Below are 12736 nucleotides of genomic sequence, written 5' to 3'. Positions count from 1 at the left end.
AATATTTACTAAATCATTCACTGTGATTTTTAAGTCCCTTTTAACTTCAAAATTCATATCCAACCTTCAAAATTCAGATTTTACCTGAAACTCACGTTATTTCATTCTGTCAAAAATATTGGAGAGCACTATAGATATGGTATTAAAAAGTATTATAATTACCTATATAACTACTGTTATCATTATTATGTTAATGATATATTGTGATGCCAATATTATCTAACACATTTTAAGCCTGGTGTTTACGCGGTACCTTTTGTTAGTGACTGGTTTCAAAGAACATTTTACAACTGTAGCTGCACATAGCATCAGTGAATTGATTGAAAGGAAGGATCCTTCTTAATTGCTTTAAGGATTAGACATATACCCAAGGAAAACACCAAAGAACCGCTAGAATCCGTCTTATCCATTCTGTTTCCACACACTTAGGTTTCTATTACTTTTAGGAATGACCTTTATTAATGGAGTCATTAAAATCCAATAAACATAAACTCTTCGGACCTCACAGTGGGATCATACTCTGGCTATAGGCAGAGGACAGGGGCTACCACTATTTTACAGAATAATAATAAATCAATGAGCCAAGAAATGACTCCTCAGGGAAAGGGCAAATTAAGTAAGTTCGCAACCTTGGGCTGTTCAGAGTGGTTTTGGCTCTCGGCTTACACATGTACAGCTTTAATTATTTTCTTCATAAACCAACTAGACTATTGGAAAGTTAACCCATGTATGAAATAACATGGAAAATATACATCAAATTCTTTTTTGTTTGTTTTGGCTTTGTTTTTAGAAAATATTTAAGTTCAACAGTACTGTCTCTTCCCTAATTTCTTAGTGAATGACAATGCCAAGGGGTAGCTTTGGGGGTCTTTACCCTCTCTCTCTCATGATCTTTCCTAGCCCACCAAATCACCCTAAGCAAACACACAATCTGGGTATAAAAACTGTATGTTTATCAAATGCAACATCAAGATAAACCTCCACCTCCCACTTAGAACCCTATTGCTGCCTACCCTCTCTATAAAAAAATCTAGGTCTAGGTTAGGCCAGGCCGCAGTTGACTGCTACACACCTGCCCTTAGAAAGAAATGCCAAGGGGCGCCTGGGTGGCTCAGATGGTTAAGCGTCTGCCTTCAGCTTAGGTTATGATCCCAGGGTCCTGGGCTCGAGCCCCGCATCAGGCTCTCTGCTTGGCGGGGAGCCTGCTTCTCCCTCACCCTCTACTGTTCCCCCAGCTTGTGCTCTCTTGCTCTGTCAAATAAATAAATTAAAAAAAAAAAAAAAAAGAAAGACATGCCAAATGGGGATCTAAGTTATTCCAATGACTAAGAGAATGAGGCATTCACTTAAAGGGCTGAAGCCTTTCTCCAAACCTGTTTTTCTACTAGTTTTCCCATCTTCGATAGGATTACATCATCTCCCCAGTTATTCCAGCTGGAAATCGAAGAGTCCTCCTTCCCTCCTCTCCTCCACTCCCCCTCCCTTGCACCACCCCACCCACCAGCATGCCTGTTTACTCCACCTTCAAAAGACACCCTGAATGTGCACCTTCCTCTTCCACTGTCATCACTGGGACTCCAAGCCACCCTCTTGCTTAAGCCCTGATTGGAGGCTCTACCGACTTCTGCAGTTCCTCTCCCCTGCCTCGTCTGTGCTCCACCTGGAAGCCAGAGTGACCTCTTCAAAATAACTTACTACATCATGTTACTCCTTGGCCAAAAGCCCTCCAGAGTTCTTATAATGATCTAGTTGCCTCTTCAAATTTATCAGTTGTGTGATCTTAGATAATTATGCTTCAAGTGTATGGGTCTTTTTTTTTTTTTGAAAGTTTTTTTTTATTTATTTGAGAGAGCGAGAGCACAAGTGGAGAGGAGGATCAGAGGCAGAGGGAGAGGCAGACTCCCCGCTGAGCACAGAGCCCAACTTGGGGCTCCATCCCAGGACCCCGAGATCATGAGCTGAGCTGAAGGCAGACGCCTAACCAACTTAGCCGCCCAGGCGCCCCAAGTGTATGGGTCTTTTAGTCCCTTAAACATATCAGGCTCCTTTAAGGACGGTGAATCTTTGCACCAGCTTTTTCCCTCCTGTTCTGACAGATGTGACTGAGTATCCTCTGGTCTTAGCTTAAACGTCCCCTGCTCATTGACTCCTTCCCTTAGGCCCTAAAGTAGGTGGTGCCCCCCTTCAGACCTTTGCATTTTTCTCTTTCTAGCAATGATCACAATTTGAACTTCTTTTGTTAACTAAAAAAATCTGTTTTCGCCACCAGATTGTAGCGTTGTGGAAAAGGGCCTGAATGCCCTTCTGGCCCTAGTGCCTGATGCGGAGTAAGCCCTGTGCCCTGAACAAGCATTTACTGATGGATGGCACCACTGTTAACGGCTGAATGCCTCATCTAATGTTATTTCCTTAAGAATGGGGTGTCATTAAAACCGAAAGCCATTTTACTCTATAACGGGAAGGGCTGTGCACGGGTGAAATCTCAAGTGCCTCTTCTGGAGGGTGCTTCAGGTTAAGTTCATTTAACTCAGGTGCTTCCACCTGTTAGCTGGATTACAAACATGGCATTGCTTTTTACTAGCCTAAATGAGATGCTTTAAGAATCTCGTTTTATCAAAAAAAAAATTAAGGAGCAGCGCCTGGGTGGCTCAGTCGGTTAAGCATCTTCCTTCAGCTCAGGTCATGATCCCAGGATCCTGGGATTGAGTCCCTCATCGGGCTCCCTGCTCAGCAGAGAGCCTGCTTCTTCCTCTACCCCTCCCCCCTGCTTGTGATCTCTCTCTCGGATAAATAAATAAAATCTTTTAGAAAAATAAGTAGGCAACTAATCTGATTTTTGAGACCAAAGGCTCACCAGATCATAGCTCTGACAAAATCTTTGCACTACCATGGGATACTCACACAGAGGTTACCCGAGAGACTGGTAAGAATTTAAGAGTAATTATGTAAGCCCAGGAATGTTTTAAAAAATCTGTTTAACAGTTTTTTCTCAAGTAGTCTTAGCCCCTAAAGAATATTAATTCTATCAATTAGGTTATAATTGAAATATCATTAAGAAATAAATGCTTATATAAATCAAGTTCAAAACTTAGGAAAAAAAATAACTTCAAAGCAATATCTTTTAAATTGATAGTTTCAAATCCCCATCAAAATACTAAAATTCATTGTAATCCTGACCTCCGGATGCTCCACCAGCCCCAGAAAGGGGCAAAACAGCTGGGCAGTTGCAGCTTTGTCTCACCAGAAGCTCACATTCACCTCAGCATTATTCCTAGACCAAGTGTATTCCTGGTGACTTGGACTTTTACCTCTTGATGGGAAAAGGAAGCACTGTTATGACATGCCTCCGCTGGAGGACCTGCCCGATCACCCCCAGGAGCTGAGCTAGCCAGCCAGATTAAAGGAGGGGTTTGTGCACACCAGTAGCATCCCAGAATGGCCTGAATGACTCAGTAAGTACAGAAGGTGGTGTGAACAAGTAAACAACTCACAATACAAGAAATGTTCTTGCATTTTCTGTGCTCACAGGGCTGGCTGGCAAGCCAGGGGCAAGATGCCTATCTTTGGGATCCTCCAGTCTGCATTCTGGGGGCATTTCTCTCTTTCGAGGCAGAAGGAAGGGAGGAGGCGTTCCTTTATCTTAGACCCCAGGTGCCAGTTCCTTTAACTGTGCCCTTCCTCCTCCCAGGTTGTCGGGGACCCTTCTCTGGCCTTGTCTTCTTAGGAGTGTCTTCTCATCCTCAGACTCTCCTGCCTCCGTGTCTCAGTCCGGAATGCACTCCTGCCTACCTACCTGTCTATCCTTGAAAACAAGGTTTGGACATCACTGTCTCTTAGAAACTTTGCCTGTCTATTTACCATCCCCCAACCCAAATCAGAGTTACTTTCTCCCTCCTAGGTACTGTCTGCATCTTATTAACATGCTTATTATTCTAATACGTTGTAATCAATATATATTTATCTGTTCAACTCTTCCATTAAAAGTTAACTTGAAATGGATAAAGAATTTAAACATAAGATCTGAAATTTTAAAACCCCTGGAAGAAAAACATAGGGTAAAACTCCTTGCCATTTGTCTTGGCCATGATTTCTTAGATATGACACTAAAAACACAAGTAACAAAAGCAAAATCAACAAGTGGGTCTACATCAAACTAAAAAGCTTCTGTACAGTAAAAGAAGCAACAAAATAAAAAGGCAACCTACACAGAGAAAATATTTACAATCCATCTATCTGATAAGGGGTAAATATCCAAAATATATAAGGAACTCATACTACTCAATAGCAACCCTCCTCCTCCTCCTCCTCATTGTCTAATTAAAAATAGGCAGAGAACCCGAACAGACGTTTTCCCAAAGAAGTCACAGTTATACCTTGCTTTTCGAAAGTTTACATTACCCCGCTTGGCTGTTATGAAAGACCTATATTAGTACCTGTTTTTTTCTAATCAAAAATAGAGTTTGGGCGCCTGGGTGACTCAGTCTGTTAAGCCTCCAACTCTTGGTTTCAGCTCATCATGACCTCGGGTCTTGAAATCAAGCCCTGTGTTGGGCTCTGTGTTCAGCAGGGAGTCTGCTAGTCCCTCGGCTCCTCCCCCTGCGTCCTCTCTCTCTCTCTCTTTCTCAAATAAATAAAATAAAACCTTAAAAAAAAAAAAGCGTTCATCAGTGATTTTGCAGTGAGCCCTTACAGCAGCCCCGTGCACCCCAAGCAGGGAGAGTGGCGCCGCCAAGCACCTTACCCGGGAACCACACTCAGCATGTATACCGCCAGAGCTGTGAGCAGTCTGTGAGCATCTGTGCCTCATCTTGATTTATTCTGTGCATCTGTTAGCAAGATGTGTCCTTAGGTACCAGAAAAGCCTAAGAGAGGTTATTTTTTGGATCTGAGAATGCTAAAAAAAAGTTTTCCATGTTAGTTAATGGTAATTGCTGCTTCTCTACACAATTTCAGCGTGTGAAAGTTTTCATAGGAACATTCTACTTCCAGATAGCTGGGAAAACCTGTGTACGAGTGGCCAAAATGTACACAAAAAGATGCTCAATATCACTGATCATCCAGGAAATGCAGATCAAAACCACAATGACCTAACACATCAGACCTGTTAGAATGGCTATTATAAAAAAGATAAGAGGTAACAAGTGTTGGCAAGGATGTGGAGGAAAGGGAATCGTGGTGCACCACCAGTGGGAATGTAAATTAGTACAGCTGCCATAGAAAACAGTATGGAGGTTTCTCTAAAAGTTAAAAAATAAAACTGCCATGTGACCCACCAATCTCACTTCGGGGCATATATCTAAAGGAAATGAAATCAGGATTTTTTTTTTTTTAAGATTTTGTTTATTTATTCGACACACAGAGAGAGATCACAAGTAGGCAGGCAGGCAGGCAGAGGGAGAGGGAGAAGCAGGCTTCCTGCTGAGCAGGGAGCCGGATGCGGGGCTCGATCCCAGGACGCTCAGATCATGACCTGAGCCGAAGGCAGACGCTTTAACCGACTGAGCCACCCGGGCGCCCAAAATCAGTATCTTGAAGAGATACTGCACTCCCTCATTGCAGCATTATTCACAACAGCCAAGATACATATATAATGTATATGTAATATGCCTATATATAATATACCTATATAATATATATAACATATATGGAATATTATTCAGCCACGAGAAAGAAGGAGATCTTACCCTTTGTGGCAACATGGATGTACACTTGAGGACATTATACTAAGTGAAATAAGCCAAAGAGAGAAAGACAAACACTGTATGATTATGATCTCCCTTATACGTGGAATCTAAACAAGTAGAGCTTTCTAGAAACAGTAAGTGGAATGGTGGCTGCCAGGGGCTGGGAGTTGGGGGAAACGTCAGAGAATACAAACTTCGAGTTAGAAGATGAGTAAGTTCTGGGGATCTAATGTTCATGGTGACTACAGTTAACAATACTGTATCGTATATTTGAAAGTTGCTAAGAGAATAGATCTTACATGTTCTCTCCATACATGTAAGAAAAGTTAATTATGTGAACTGATAGAGGTGTTAAGCAACCTATTGTAATCATTTTGCAATACATAAGTGTATCAAATCATCAGGTTGTACACCTTAAATCTACACAATGTTATTTGTCAATTATATCTCAATAAAGCTGGGGGTGGGGGTGGGAAGCCATGAGCTCATCATTGTTTTCTTTCCTGAAGCTCTCTAGAGCACTTGGAAGAAACCAACTAACCGTATTATACTACTTACTTTTACTTGCCTTGTATAGGATTTGATGATAGGTATCTAGTTTGTTTTATTTTATTTTTTTTTAAATTTTTTATTGTTAATCACCATACATTACTCTAGTTTATATTTTAAGTAAGTTTTTGCCACTGTAAGCAACGGACTAGCAGTGTCCCCTTTACCACTGGGGGTCAGTAATGTCTTTAATCAGATTGGAGAAACAATTCAGTACCAATTCAGAAAAGTCATCCTAAAGGTTCTGTTCTTTGGATCTGATTCTGTATTCATATTTGTATCAATTAGGGTTTCATTAGAAAAAGCAAAACCACTGTGAGTGATACGGTATGTGTTTTCTTAAAACGTTCATTTGTGGTAATTTGTTATGCAGCAATAGAAAACAAATATGTTGCTTCATATAGTTTCTGTGGGTCAAGATTTCAGGAATACTTTAGCTGAGTGCTTTTGTTTTGGATTGTTGTCAACATGTTGGCCATGGCTTCAGTCACTTAAAGGCTTGACTGAGGCTGGAGGATCTGATTTCAAGATGGTGCGCTCAAAATGGTGGCAGGTTAGTACTGGATGTTAGCAGGACAGTTCAGTAACTTAGCACATTAATTTCTCTATAGGGTTGCTTGAGTGTCCTTATAATTTGGTAGTCGGTAGAGTGAATGATCTCAGAGAAAGGAAGGTAGAAGCTTCAGCATCTTTTATAATCTGGCCTTGGATGTCATACACTGTCATTTGCCTTAATAACACAGGCCAGCGTGAATCTTATTCACGACAAGGGAGCCTGAGAGAGGGCTATATAAGGGCGTGAATAGCAGGAGGTGAGAATTGTTGCAGGCTAGGCACTGCAGCACTTGTCCATGGTACCATTCAAAGAACCAGTTTTTGGATTTTTGGATTTTCTCCATTATGCATTTGTTTGCTATTTCATTGATTTCTGCTTTTATCTTCATTGTTTCCATCTTTTAAGTTTTCTGTTCTTTTTTAAAAGAAAGTCTTTGAGGGGGTGCCTGGGTGGCTGTCGGTTAAGCATCTGCTTTCTGCTTGGATCATAATCCCAGGGTCCTGGGATAGAGACCCCCGTGTCAGGTTCCCTACTCAGCAGGGAGTCAGCTTGTCGCTCTCCCTCTGCCCCTCCCCCCTGCTCTTGTACGCTCTCTCTCTCAAATAAATAAAATCTTTAAAAAAAAGTCTTTTAGATAATAACATAGTTGTTTTTCTGCCTCCTTTTTCAAATATGTGCATTTAAGACTATGAATTTCCTTCTAAGCCCAGATATAAATGCATTCCACAAGTTTTTTTTGTAAAGTTATATTAAAATATGACATATGCCCAAGAACATACACAGTATTAAATATACAGGTTGGTGAATTATCTCAAAGTAAACACACCCCTAACTAGCACCCAGATCAAGAGACAGACGACTATTAGTTATTTCAAAGCCTGAGTCCCATAGTATTGCCAGTTACTTTAAAGTTCATGTCTGATTATTCCAACACCTGAATCACTTATAGATTTGTCTCTCTTTTCTGTTTTTTGGTCATTTGGTCACATATCCTTGCATTCCTGGTAATTTTTTATTGAATGCTTGACATTCTTTGTGAAAATCAGAGGTTTTTAAAAAAAAATCATAGAGGTTTTGGTAGATATTATCCACAGAGGATTTTATTTACTTTTGGTTGGCAGTTAGGTACAAACAAATCCTCTTAATTTAGCTGAGGGTGGTGGTCTATTTTCAGTTTGCTTTTATTCTTAGGATGTAGTTATTTCAGGGATCTTAGCTGAAAACTTGGGGCCTTTACTAGTGCCCCTCCCTTTTCTCTCTCTCTTTTTTCTTTTGAGAGAGTGCACCTGTTGGGGGTGGGGGCAGGGTGGGGAGGGGCAGAGGGAGAGAGAGTCTCAAGTGGACTCCATGCTGAGCGTGGAGCCCAGCGCGAGGCTCAGTCCCACGACTCTGAGATCATGACCTGAGTCGAAATCAAGAGTCCGATGCTTAACGGACTGAGCCACTGTAGGGGCCCTGTCCCTCCCTTTCAGTAGGACTTATATTGCATTTTGATCCCCAGCACCATGACACTGCTCATCCATGGTAGAAGGATGTAGGGGAGGCATGTCCGCGACAGCTCATGTGCAGGGAAAGCTGAAAAGATTGGGGGAAATGTCAGACCTTTGCCAAACAAGATGATCGTGTAAAACTACAACAGTTCCATACTGTGTCCAGAGGTTCTTCTACTTGTCTCTCTGGTTTGTTAGAGGGAAGGCTGTTCCTCATTGATTCATCTCCTTCAAAGTTGTGACAAGAAGGGACTGACTTTTCATTGAGTTAGCTGTAAGATCCATTCAGAGAAGCAGGGACCTACCTTTTATGACCCAACCACTTTATCTTGCTTAAGGTAACAGAGCCGAGTACTGCTGAAAATCAAAGTATTATTGCAGCCAGGTCTTGTTGATCAATGTAAAGTCACTTCCTATTCTTTTATTTGGAGCATTCCAAATCTAAGCGTACTCAATAGCTACACCTGGATTTATTCGTGGGACTCCCTTCTTCCCATTTCTCAGAGAAAAATAATCATGGCAGTGTTCTGTAGGAAATCCCGTGTACCTGAACCTGCTTTCTTGTCCTCCAGGGTGAGATGATCACAAACCGATCTTTAAGAAATCTTTTTTTTTGCAAGATCACTTTTGAGAGAGAGAGCACGCACAAGCTGGGCAAGTGGCACAGGGAGAGGGAGAAGCAGGCTCCCTTTTAAAGATCACTTTTAATTTTTATTTATTTATTTATTGAGAGAGAGCACACACAGGTGCAGGAATGGGGGGTAGGGGTGGGGGAGGGGCAAAGGGAAGGGGAGGGAGGGGATCTTAAGCAGACTTCATGCTGAGCACAGAGCCTGATGATCTCAGGACCCTGAGGTCATGACCCGAGCCAAAATCAAGAGTCAGATGCTTAACCAACTGAGCCACCCAGGCTCCTCTTTAAGAGATCTTTTATAGAGGTTAATATGGACGGTTTAGCCAGCATAATGAGCTCTAAGAGACATGAAGTATCTACAGAACTCTCACTTGGTAGTCTGCAAAGGGAGAATAACTGTGGTTCAGTGTACTATAGAATTCTGAGAAAGGGGCTGGTAGAGGAATCCAAACCGTGGCCTCGCAGCCTGCAGCCTGGGAAACGTCCATTACGTCCCAGCGTCCTCTGAGCGATGCTCTGCGGCCTGCATCACAAGCCCCCTCTGCCTCTTTCACCACTGAAGACCAAATATGACAAAGTTCAGAACAAAACTTCCCAGTTTACTTCAGGAATGCAGTTAAGAATGGCTGAGTTCAGTAACTGCATGACTCAAATGAATGTTGCACTTTGAACATTTGGATCCTTTCTCCTTCACAGAAGATTGTCCATCACCTGTTCCAGTGGGATAAGAAATGGAAAGATCTACATCCTGCCTTCTGTGGCTCAGCTCCTTAGAATGACAAGGTTTTTTTGGGTTAGTCTGTCCCCACTGGGAACTGTGAGGTGGGCTTTTCCGATCTTGAAAAGAATAACGGCTCTGTTCAAGATTGGACTTAGTCCCCTTGGGCACTATAGTTACATAAATACTCAACTTCTCTTAAGTTTATGCTCTCTTTTGTATATATGTATACATATATACATAGAACAGAAGTATATGCAGAAACATAGATATATGTACTTTTTATTTTGAAAATTTTCAGAGCTGTAGAGTAGTTCAAGGTCATACAATGAATACCTCCATACCCTTCACATAGATGTGATTGTTCACAATTTGCCACACTTGGTTTCTGCCTTTCTCTCCCCTGCCCACACTCACACACATTCACAAATGTACATAAGCACATTTTTTGCTGAGCCATTTGAAGGTGACACACCATGACACCGTGGTCCTAAATACTTCAGCATCTTTCTCCTCTAAGAACCAGGACGTTTTCTTCTGTAACCACAGTACTACTAATACACCCCAACATTTAACATTGATATAGTAATATTATCTAATACGTCGTCCCTAGTCGTATTTTCCCAATTGTCTTAATGATGTCCTTTATGGTTTTTTCTTTCATTTTAAATGCTTGGGACCCTCTTCAGGATTAAACATGGCATTGAGTTGTCATAGTCCTTCAGCCTCCTTTAATGTAGAATAGTCTCCATATTTTTTTTTTCTTTCGTGACACTGATATTTCCAAAGTGGCCAGGCCAGTTGTCTTATAGAAGGTTCCATGCTGGATTTGTCTGATTGTTGCCTCCTGATGTTGTAAGTCAAATATTTTTACACGGAGTGTAATATTACACAGATGCTGCTCTCTTTCATTACATCTTATCAGGAGGCACCTGATGTCTGTTCTGTCACTGCTGCCATTGAAAAAGAAGAGACAAATGTTCTGGAATGAACTGTAATTAAGAGTTGGGCAATCTGTTAAGAAGAAGAATAGTTTCTCAAGGCTGTCAGGACTGGTGCTGCAGGAGCCGGTCAGTTTGTATTGCTCAAGCCACAGCGTCATGCTTCCTTTTACTGGTAGAGGGTGGCAGGGGTATGAACATGTCTTCGAACATCTCCTCCTAGCAGAAGAGAGAAGCTAACATGTATGAAAGAATCTTCCAGTGTGATAAGAGAGAATATTTTTCTGCTTAGGACTAGAACACAGATGTGAGCATGGCAAGAATAGTGAATCAGGGGCTTGGTAATTGAGGCAAACCCTACTCTCCATATTTTTATTTTCAGTGCTTCCCAGGATATACTTATGATTCTGCTTAGGCCTATTTCCTTCTTGTCTTCCACATTCACTATAGTCATTCACGTTTTTATTTCCTCCCTCATGTTTACTCGCCAGAGCCCTGCCCTCCACTGCTCTCTACTTTCTATGGTAGCCTGCTTCCAAGATGGCTACCCAGGAGCCCTCTGCCTCCTGGTGTCCTCACCTGTACCCTGCCTCATTGTACCAAGGTTGGTCTGTGTGACCAGTGACATATGGTAGAAGTGACATGTCACTTCCAAGATTACATTATAAAAGACTGGGGCTTCTGCCTTGGACTGATCTTCAATCTCTCTCTGTCTCCCTTCCTCCCTCACTCCCTCTCTCCTTTTCTCTTTCCCGGATTACTCATCAATTGCCATGTCATGGACACACTCAAGCACCCTATGGCATGTCCCACATAGGGACAGAGGCCAAATACCAGCTTGTAGGCAGATTCTCCAGCCTCAGCCCAGCCTTGAGATGACACCAGCCTCAGCTGTCAACCTGACTGCAACCTCTAAAGAAACTCTGACCCACCCAGCTAAGCCATTCCCAGATTCCTGACCCTCAAAAGCTGTGAGACAATTGTTGGGTACTTGTTGTTTGAAGCCACTAAGTGTTGAGGTCGTTTGTTATGCAGCCTTGGAATCAGACACCGCTTTGTACCTGTTGCTGTGAAACCTGGCCTTTCTGACCCCAAGCCACATGGATCTCCCCCTACTATAACTTCCTTTGCGCTGCTTTTTCTTCTTTCTAGACTTTATTATTTTGTGGTTTGGGATAAGTAATATAGTCACAGATTTCAAAAATAAAAAATTATAACAGTTTGTGGTGAAAAGTCTCATTCTTGTAATACTGCCGTTCAGTTCCTGCCTTACAGGCAAGCACCTTCTTTGCTTCTGATCATTTCAGGGATAGTTGAAATATTATATATACAAGGACATTATATATACTACATTCCTATCTCTGTTCTGTATTTTGCTTTTTTCACCTAACGTTATGTTTTGCTTTCTTTTTATTACATGAGCTTTCTCATATTTTAAACGACTGTATAATATTCCACGATAGAAATTTGCTGTAACTTATTTAACCAGTCCACAACTGAGAGGCAGTTTTCAAGCTCTTGCTACTGTGATAGGGTGAGTATAAGATGTCTGATACCCTAATCCCCTACACCTGTGAGTGTGTCGCCGTCCATGGCAAAGGGACTTTGCAGCTGTGATTAAGGTAAGAGTCGTGAAAAGGGCAGAGTAGTCTGTATTATCCAGGTGGCTCCTGTGTAATCAATCACAAGAGTCCTTTTTTTTTTAAGAGGGAGGCAGGAGCATCAGTCTGGAAGGGGATGTGAGCAGAATTTGGAGTGTTAGAACGTTGGAATCAAAGAATGTGGAAAGATTTTAGAAGCTGGAAAAGGCTCAGAAATGTACTCTCCCCTAGAACCTCTGGAAAGAACAAGCCTTTGATTTTAGCTCAGCCAAGACCTCAGCCAAGACGTCTTACCTCCAGAACTGTAAGATAATGAATTTGTGTTGTTTAAGCTGCTGTGTTTATGGGAATTGGTTACAAAGGCCATAGGACGCAGTACGGCTATTATTACAAACAATTATAAACCAAGTTGCGTTAACTTAACCTTGTATGTTGGACATTCTGCATTTTGTGCAAGTATATTTGCAGATAAATGCCTAGGTGTGGAATGGCCCGAGGGCAGTGTTGGGTTTGGCTAATCCTCACTTCCAATGGTAATATTTGTGAGAACAACTTCTACAGCC

The sequence above is a fragment of the Eumetopias jubatus genome, unplaced genomic scaffold, assembly GCF_037043125.1.
Source record: "Eumetopias jubatus isolate StellerSeaLion01/CBP00866 unplaced genomic scaffold, mEumJub1_p1.0 scaffold_17, whole genome shotgun sequence".
Classification (NCBI taxonomy): Eukaryota; Metazoa; Chordata; class Mammalia; order Carnivora; family Otariidae; genus Eumetopias; species Eumetopias jubatus.
The sequence above is the reverse complement of the archived record's forward strand: the minus strand, read 5'-3'. Positions refer to the sequence as shown.